The sequence below is a fragment of the Alligator sinensis genome, unplaced genomic scaffold (genome assembly GCF_000455745.1).
Source record: "Alligator sinensis unplaced genomic scaffold, ASM45574v1 scaffold122_2, whole genome shotgun sequence".
Lineage (NCBI taxonomy): Eukaryota > Metazoa > Chordata > Crocodylia > Alligatoridae > Alligator > Alligator sinensis.
The window spans coordinates 2,822,217-2,831,676 of NW_005841984.1; positions in this window are offsets into that span (position 1 = coordinate 2,822,217).

Consider the following 9,460-nt stretch of genomic DNA (forward strand, 5'->3'; position numbering starts at 1 on the left):
AGCATACCAGGGCATGCTCCATTCAGGGCTGGCTCTCCTGTAGGCATGCTCCCTGGCCTCTGCTCCCTCTCCCCCAGCCAGCATGGGGCATGTCTTTATGATGCATTTAGCTGCACGCCAATATGGATCTGGCACAAGCTAATGAAGTGCAACAGCTGCAGTGTGGGGATTTCCCAGACTGTACTGCTGGCATTTCTTCGAGTAAGTTTTAATTCCTGGAGGGAGTGTCTTCAGCTTCATCCCATCCCTGGGGGGAGGGCCAGATGGGCGGGGAATTGAGATTGGCCTCAGGGGTTTTATGACCCCAGTAAGAGTCAGCACAGAATATCCTGCTACAACAATGCATGTGATGGGTTTGTGAAACAAAGGAATATGATGACAGGATATAATATAATCAGTATGACGACCACAGAGAGACCAATCAGCAATGCCCAGAGATTGAGTTAACAGAAGGAAAAAAGGATACAAAAGGAGGGATTTCAGAGAAGCAAAGGGTCACTGAGAAGAGAACCCAAGGCCACCATGGACAGAGGATATACCACCAGCCCATTTCAACCACCCCACTGGGCGGGGTGGACCTTGGCTTCCAACCTCCAGGCTGCTGACATCTGACATTCAAGAGAGAACCTCAGAGTGAAGCTCATGTACTGGCCAGACATACCTTGACTCAGTAAACCACAGGCCCTGAGAGGGGATCAGGCATGGCTGTTGCCACCTGAGCCTCATGGGGTGTAAGGCCCCAAGGTTAGGAGGCCAGGAACAGCTGCAGTCATCTGAGCCCCACAGGGTTGAAGACCCCAGAGGAGCCCCAGGGAGGGCGCAGTGTGGAGCCCAGTGACGGGGAACCTAGGCTCTAGATTCTAGTCTCAGCTTTTTTCTGCAGTGGGGCCTACATTTCTCTACTACTCTCCAGCCAATGTATCTAATAACTATTAAATTCAAAGTGCAGTAGCTCAGCTAGAAAAGGAATACTAGAGAAGGGAATTTATAAATCACTTTTGCCCTGGAGCAAAAGAGGCATTGCATTAGTTGGAACCAGCTCACCCAACATCTGTATTGATTGGGTGCTTTAGTGGGGCTTTTTTGGTTCTTTAATCTAATAGCTGATTGGATCAGCTATTGGATAAAGCACCAAAAAGCCCCGCTGAAGCACCTGATCTATAAAAAGGCTGTGGAACCAGGTCGCACTAACTTGATGCTTCTTCCAGTAAAATGCAGGGGGATTTTGTCTGTGTTCTTTTTTTTTTAACATCTCTAAGTAGCCCATGTGATCATATATAATCCTGATCCAGTCTTAACATGTGCATAAATACATGAATGCTCTGAAGTCACTGGGCTTGCTCCTGTTCAAAGTTATGTATGTGTATGTATGAAAGCCTTAAATAATACATACTCGCAAAAGAGAACAGACCAAGAATTAAGTGATAAAACAGTAGCAATATTATGCAAAATCAGCCAATCAGCTTTGTTAATAAATTCTGATACACGTATGGGCTTGTATAGGGAAAATTTAAATGTTATATAAATAGTTTTGATGTCTGTATATCAGCCCAAGGAACCCTTTGTTATTTTCTTATTTTATTAATCTTGCAACCTCTTAAAAAGTTTCAGTCTCTTCATGTTACCTGATCTCCTTTTCCCAGCCCTTTACCTGGTTTTGAGTCATTCAAACATCACTTCCAGAAATATAAAGCCAAATGAAATGTATATTATTGATGTTATGTTAACAGATGCCAGAGTTAGCAGAATAAACCATAAATATAGAGGCATAAAAAGTGTCCTGATGTTGAAAAAGCAAGCCATAAATAAGAGCTTTAAAAATGTGTAACGCTAAAATAAAGCATCATTCCAATAAGTTAGCAAAGAGGACCCATTAGACTTATAAAAATGCAAAACACAGTGTGCTTAAAATGAAGTTAGTAAAACCAGATGGGGAAATTTTATTTACAAGCTGCTTAAATGTCCAGCGTTTCTTTAGCTGAAATCTGATTTTGCTAAAGACAACACAATATGAAATGCAAGAAAAACAATTATTACCTGAGTTCTTTTCCTTTAAGCGTCCTGTTAATTGAATCTCTTTTTCCTAAAGAAAACATGTTGGAGCTGTTGATTATGTCATATCTAATTTTGTTGAGAAATCTGAAATATGAAACAACAAAAAAATTCTCCAAGTTGAAAAGGCATATTTGGCTTTTGAGTATAGAATTGTTGATGATGATAACATCCCTTACTGCAGCTAACATTTGCTGCCTTCTTCATATAGCAATCATGGTTGTACCAGCTCTCACTACCTATTAAAACTGAAATCCATAGATTAATTAAAATATGTTAAAATAATTGAGCAATAACTTCTTCAAACATAGGCAATCATAAACTGACATTGCTATCATTTTATAGCTGACTAAGACGAGTTCACAGATGTGGAAATTTCAAATCCAGACCAATTTCATTCTGTAGTGAAATGCTTCACTTACCTCAATCAACCTGATCCTTGCGCAGTCCTCGCCAATCTTATATTTGCTTTAAAGCACAATCACTTGATTTAAAATTCCAGAAAGAGAACTACTCTGATAGTTAAGATCAAGAGTGAATAATTGAACTAGCACAACCAAACAGACTTAACTCTGTCCTATAGTGATGCTATAAAATAACCTTACAGTTATGATTCATGCATTTTAGTGCTGTGGTCCCACCTTAGATTAGCCTAATTTATGTTTTACTTTGATTTTTTCCCCACAAAGATCTGACATCAAGGGTCAAATTTCTTAAATGATTTACTTTTGTTAAATCATTCTAACTCAGGGATTGTTTAATGATTTTATTTTTTTTAGATTCCATATAAAATACAGCATTGCACTCTAAAAATAAATACAGTCATGTTGAGGAAGTTTTGCTGTACTCTTCACTCACAATAAACAGCATGAATCCCTTAACTTGGCTTTAACTATGAGGCTTCAACTGGTGTTTCCATAATGGTAAAATAGCTTCAGGAAATGACAATCCAACTTCATCCAAATTGGCAAGGTGTATCTCATCTTGACTGAGGCACAGTCCACCTGTTCTGTGTGAAAGCATCCAAAGAGATATTGTTGTTCCCAGAAAAAAATAGCTGTTCTCTTGATTTTGATAGGATATTGCCTTTTACAACTAAGCAGACCAGCAATTTGGTCATTCTTTCTGTGCCAGCCTCTGCAGGCAAACAGACCTAAATTGCCTTTTTCAGATTTAGAGTGAATATATCCTGTTGTACCACATCTGATATTTGAACACCATCTGGGAAAAACTGTTTTAAGCTTCTGAACTATACAAGATGATCCAAAATGAAATAAAATCATCATAATGACCTGTTTATTTTAATCCATTTATAGGCCTTTCATCAACAAGTATATACAAATTTGGCATATGCACAATGTTGTTTACTTGTGCCTCTGCCTCATTTGAGTATTCTAATCTGGTATATTCTAATAATTTACTTTATTATTTCTTTAAAAATACCCTCATATTTTCCCCAACCCCTAGCAAATACATGGCTTTGGTGGCATGCCTTGAAAGTCATCAAATCTAGGATATTTTGGACCAAAATGAGTAACAAATACCTGAGACTTGGAGCCCTCTCTGAAACCATTCTAAACACAGTCCCTATGCTGACCACAACTCTAGCAGCATATCTCCCGCCCTGGCGGGGGGTCGGGCTAGAAGAGCTATTAGGTCCCTTCCGACCCTAAAACTATGAAACTATGAAACTATATCACAGATAGCAAGACAGTCTTTTTCTCAACCCAGATCTCCGGAATTTATAGTTTTCTGTATCATAACTAGTTCTTGTCTGTGAAAGTTCTTTGCAGATGATACAGCAATTGTTGGTCATTCAGAAGCAGAAGCAAAATCTCATGACTTGCCTTTTTCACGCTCATGATGATTTCAATCTGACCATTAGCCTAAAGAAGACAGTACTCATGGGTCAACAAGTTGACTGCCCTGTTGAAGCTAGAATAAATGATGGAAGCTTGGAAGTGGCTGAAAAATTCACTTACTTGGACTCAACCATCTTGCAAGATCTTGGTTTGTAATCTGAAATTAACACTCACATTGGAAAAGCAAGCAATGCCATGGCTAGACTTGAAAAGAAAGTTTGAAAAACAGAGTGCTCACTCTGTTGACAAAGATGTCTGTCTACAGTGCTTGCATACTTAGTTCTATATTGTACAGCAGCAAAACATGGACTCCTTATGCTAAGGAAGAAAAAAAAACCTGAACAGTTTCCATTTTTGATGTCTGTGCCATATCCTAAGCATAATATGGCATGACAAAATCTCCAACTTTGCTGTTCTGAAACAGGCCAAGATATCCAGTATGCTCATGCTCCTGAGACAGAGACACCTCCATTGGTTAGGACATGTGAATCATATGAGCGATGGCTGAATCTCCAAGGACATACTCTATGGTGAGCTGGCCACTGGCAAACATCAACTTGGATGGCCCAAACTCCGTTTTGCTGATGTCTGCAAGAAAAACCTTTGTGAGCTGTGCATCGATAGCCAACTCTGGGAATCAATCATTTCAGACTGCTGCAAGTGGAAAGCCACCATGAACATGGCTTACATCACTTTGAGATGGAGAGAGTCAAAGATGAGCTAGAGAAGAGGCATTAGAGGTAGGCAAGACAAAATGGTACTCGTCATGCCAGTACAAGCTCAATCAAGTTTGTACGTGCAACTTGCTGAAGGGTCTATTTCTCACACATTGGACTCAGCCACTTAGCTGCAGTGGCACCCAATAACTCACCAATCAACCCACCAAGGCACTTTCTCCACAGTCTCCCAAGACTGATGGCTACCAATGATGAATGAACTAGTACTTTAAATGTCACCCAGATACCAGTAAGCAGACAAAGCAAATTCTGGACTCCCGGATAATTCCCTGCTTCAGCATTTTTTTAATTTCTTCCTGTACTAGCAGATACCATCTCTCCCTCATTACAGCATCCTCTGGTGTCACAATTTTATGTATAGCTCCTTTGGCTTTCCGTGGAATCTCAGTAAACACATTCGCGAAGTCCTGGACTAGTCACGCTAATTGTCCCTGTTGCTCTGCAGTAAGCTTTCATCCTATGGGGACCTTCCCCCACTCTTTTGGACCCTCCATTACTTCCTCCAGTGCTCTCCTTAACTCTTCCTTCTTTGGTATTAGAGTAGCCAGGTGTCCCTCCAACTCCCTCCACAACTTTAACAAATTAGCACGGTATTTTTTTTTTTTTCGCCTATGGTCTGGGTGTAGCACCTCATAGTCAACCAGGCCTATGTGAATTATCTGAAAGAGTCCTTGCCAGCAGGTTAGAATTTTACTTATGGAGCTAGGCAGTAAAACCAACACTTTTTGCCCCACCTGGAACTCATACTCCCCCACATTCTTGTCATATTGTTGTTTCTGTCTCTGTTGTGCTTCCCTCAAGTTATCTCCAGCCACTCCATTAGTTTTCTGTGATCTGTCCATCCAGATGAGAGCATGGTGTGACCCCCTTACCTTATGTCTGTTCCCACCCTTCACATACGACATCCAACAAACTTTGTGCGGTATGCCCATAAACTAGCTCGAACAAGGCATAGCCCAACAAGGATTGGGGTGCTTCCCTCATGGCAAGCAATAAAGGGGGAATCAGTAAATCATGGATCTTCCTGCATACACCACTGAAGTATGGCCTTAAACATCCTGTTAAATCACTCCACCAGTCTGTTAGTTTGAGGATGGTATATGGATGTGCACAGATATTTTATGCACAGTACCCGGCACAATTCCTTCATGAAGTGTGACATAAAATTCATCCCCTGGTCTGTGATGATTTCTTGGGGCAATCCAACTCAGGAAACTCATTTCAGGAGCTCTTCCACCACTCTCAGGCCTATCACTGATCTCAACAGGATGGCCTCAGGGTACTGAGTTACATAGTCAATCAGTACCAGTATAAACTGATGTCCCCCAGTGGTTTTGAGCATGGGGCCCATGATGTCCAGTGTGACATAGGCAAACAGTTCTACAATCACTGGCATGGTCTGTAGGGGTACCTTAGGAGGGTTTTTAAGGCTGACCTTTTGACACTCATGGCATGTGGTGCAGAACTACTCCACATCACGGTAAAGGTGTGGCCAGAAAAGCTAACAGGTTAATCTAGCTATGGTCTTCTCCCAGCCCAAGTGCCCACCCAAGGGGTTTGTGTGTGCCAACCACAACAAATTTAGCCAGTGTGATTGGGGCACAATGATTTGTGCCACCTCCTCCATTTCCCCCTGTCCTTTTGGTGAGTTAGAACAGACCCTTTCTCACCTCACAGCGGGGCAGCTGGTCGCAGAGTTCTGGCTGAACCACTTGCTGGTCCCATCTGGCAATCTCTGTCTCCCAAATGGGCCAGAATGTGGGCTCCTCCCCTTGTGCCTCTTAACTGTGTCCCACACGCAATCACTTCTAGGTCCCAGAGTGTACCTTCATCCTCCATCAATTCCTCCATGATTTCTTTGGCAGCTAGTCCCTCGTACAAGCTGTCCCTGTCTTGTTTTTTTTCTAGGATCTTGTAAATTTTGGGCCAGTCCCACCCCTGGACCATTTGGTATGGCAAGTCTGTCGCTATCCCCACTGGGATGTCTCTGGTGACAGCTTGCATTGTCACCCAGATTCTCTGTCTAGGGTAGATGGATGTCTGCCCATGTAAGCAGACCTTTTTGATGGGTGGTACCTTTACCCCTCCTTCAGAAGAAATCACCCAGGCCTTTATCAATGTGTGGTTACATCTTGTGTCTAGAATGGTCTGCACTACTTGTCCAGCTACATTTGCCATCATGGACAGTTTGTCCCTCTTTTGTTCCTTAGTCACTTGGCCTAGGCTGCAGTCCATCTGTCTAGGGTATCCATGATCTCCTCTTGAGATACATGAGCAGGATGGATCCACCTGTCTAGAAGATCCACCAACTTCTACTGGCAATAGATCTCATGGCCCTGGATGGTCCCCTTTGAAGTCTCACTGTCCTTCTGTCTCTGATGAGAAGATGCAAGGATTCATTTTACACTCCCTCACAAAGTGGCCCCTCTTCCCACACAGGAAGCAGATTGCACCCGAAGGGGCTAGCCGACTTAGGTTCTTGCTTTCTCAATCTCCTCATTTGTTGCTAAGTCAGACACTGCTGGAAGTCCCAGGTTTTTTCCCCCTTTTCCTGAGGCATCTCATTTTGGGCTCAATCAAAGTTCTCTGCCAACCTCAACATCTGGATGTTTTCGGGCAATGGTGGCTGTGACAGGGGGCCTCCTCGGGGCCGAGCTCAACGGCCCGCCCACCTGTCTCTGGGCAACCGCTCGCCTATCTCGCCTGCCACGCCTTGGTGTTAATTGATTCAATTAAGATGTCAATTAAGTGGGAGGCTACCCATTTAGTGCCCCGATGCCAGGGGGCACTCTCTGTGGCTCCTGCCTACCCAATACCACAGCCCAAGCCTCGCAGATGGCATCATGGTGTTCACATAATCACCGGCCCTACACTGGGCCCCAGAATCATCCATACAGGACCCCTCTATGATCCTCTCCTATCAGGCAGCCTCTCCACCATCATCCAGGCTAGCTAGCCCCCCCAAAGTCGGGCGTGGCCCCCCTGGGCCCTTCAGCCATTAGTCCTGGCCCTCCTCCAGGCCAGCCGGGACCCCAGGCCCCTGGCTCTTGGGCGTCCCTCGCGGTGGGCCCCTGGCCCTTTTGACCCTCTTGGTCCTGGCCCCAGCTTGGGCCAGTCGAGGGTACTTTCTCCTTTGGGCTGGGTCTCTAGCCCCTCACTCTGTCTCCGGGCTCACCGCGCTGCTACCCCCTTTCTCCCGGGGCAACCGCAGCACCACGCCCTCGTCACCCTCTCTCTCTCTCAGGGTCCGCCCTCTGGGCCCCTCCACAAACATAGGGTTACCCACCCGGTGGTGAGAGCTAGGGGTTAAGACGCCCCAACCCGCCTTTCACCGGAGTGGTAACTGGCCTGGCATTTCCTGGGGGCTCCCGCGCCACTGAGAGCCCCACCAGGCCACCCACTCCCGGCAGGGTGCAGTTTCAGGTCATGCCCAGGACCAGGAGCCTCCTTTCCATCCCCTTGCCTCCAGGTTGTTCTCAGCAGCCCTCCGGACAGGCAATGTTGCTGCCTGGCCTCCAGCAGCCAAACTGCATTGTTTATATAGGCAGCCCTTACTTCAAAATGGCTGCCCTCGTCAGGCACCTGGAGGCTGCCAGCTCCAGGCCCTTAAAGTGGCAGGCACATACAGTGCACTGCCACACAGGCACATCCACCTTTGTGTGTTCTCTTCCAAGTCTACTAGGAACTGTTCCAGCAGAGTGGTATCCATGATCTCCTCTCAAGCTACATAAGCAGGTTGGATCCACCTGTCTAGGAGATCCACCAACTTCTGAGGAGTACCCTAGGAGACTTGTCCTCTTTCTTCTTTTGCACCTGAAACAGCTGGCAATACCACTTTGAGGTAATATCAAGATGATACAGTATCTGATTTTTGACTCTATCATAGTCTTGGGCCTTAATACGTGATAGGGCTCAGTAGACTGCTTGGGCCTGTCCCACCAGAAGCACCCCTATCTTCATGGCCCACTTAGGTTTTTCTATACCTGCCACCACCACGGCCCTTTCAAAGCTCTCTAAAAATGTTTCCAGCTCATTGTCAGCCGTCATTTTCAAAATCCGTAAATCCACCAGATTCCAGTTGATGAGTTCCTATTGCTTCATCAGCTTCTCCTCCAGTGCCATTCTCCTGGCCATGTGTCATTGTTCTTGTTGTAAAATTTTGGCAACTAGATTTAAGGTTTGTTATATCACCTCTGGCCTGGACATGGCTCCCATCTGGGATTCCATTGGTATACTGTCCCTTGGGTTGGGTTCTTCATTCCTGGCCAATGAACCAATTTGTCGCTGGTATGTATTGTAGGGCTTGAGTCCCTTCTTGGCTGGTGCCCAATCCTCATGCGACATCAGGGTGGGATCCTAAGTAGTGTCACCTGCGGGTGCTGGTCGCTGTTCCTGCTCTCCTGCCATGACTTGATGTTCTTCTTGGGCAACAGTTCCTGCAGGTAGTGTACAAGGTCCCACACCCTCAGTTTCTTCATGGGGCTCCAACCTCCCCTTTACCCCAACCTTACTGCATCCAGTGCCAGAATGGACATTGTCATCTTGAGGCTCCGCTTCAAGGTGATCACTCCTCACCTAACTTGTCTCACCATTAAGCGGATGAGACACCTCCTGGCCGACAATTCTCTCCAGGCCATCCTTTGGCTATGGGCTGATATCCCTGTAACTGGATTTCCCACGGCCCTGTGCTGATGATGTTCTTATAAGGAAAACTCAGAAAACCCCCCCAACATAAAGTACTGCCAGATCGGCTTTCACTGAGATACACTTGTGGCTGTGTTCCTTGCCACATTGTGCTCTATAGGCCTA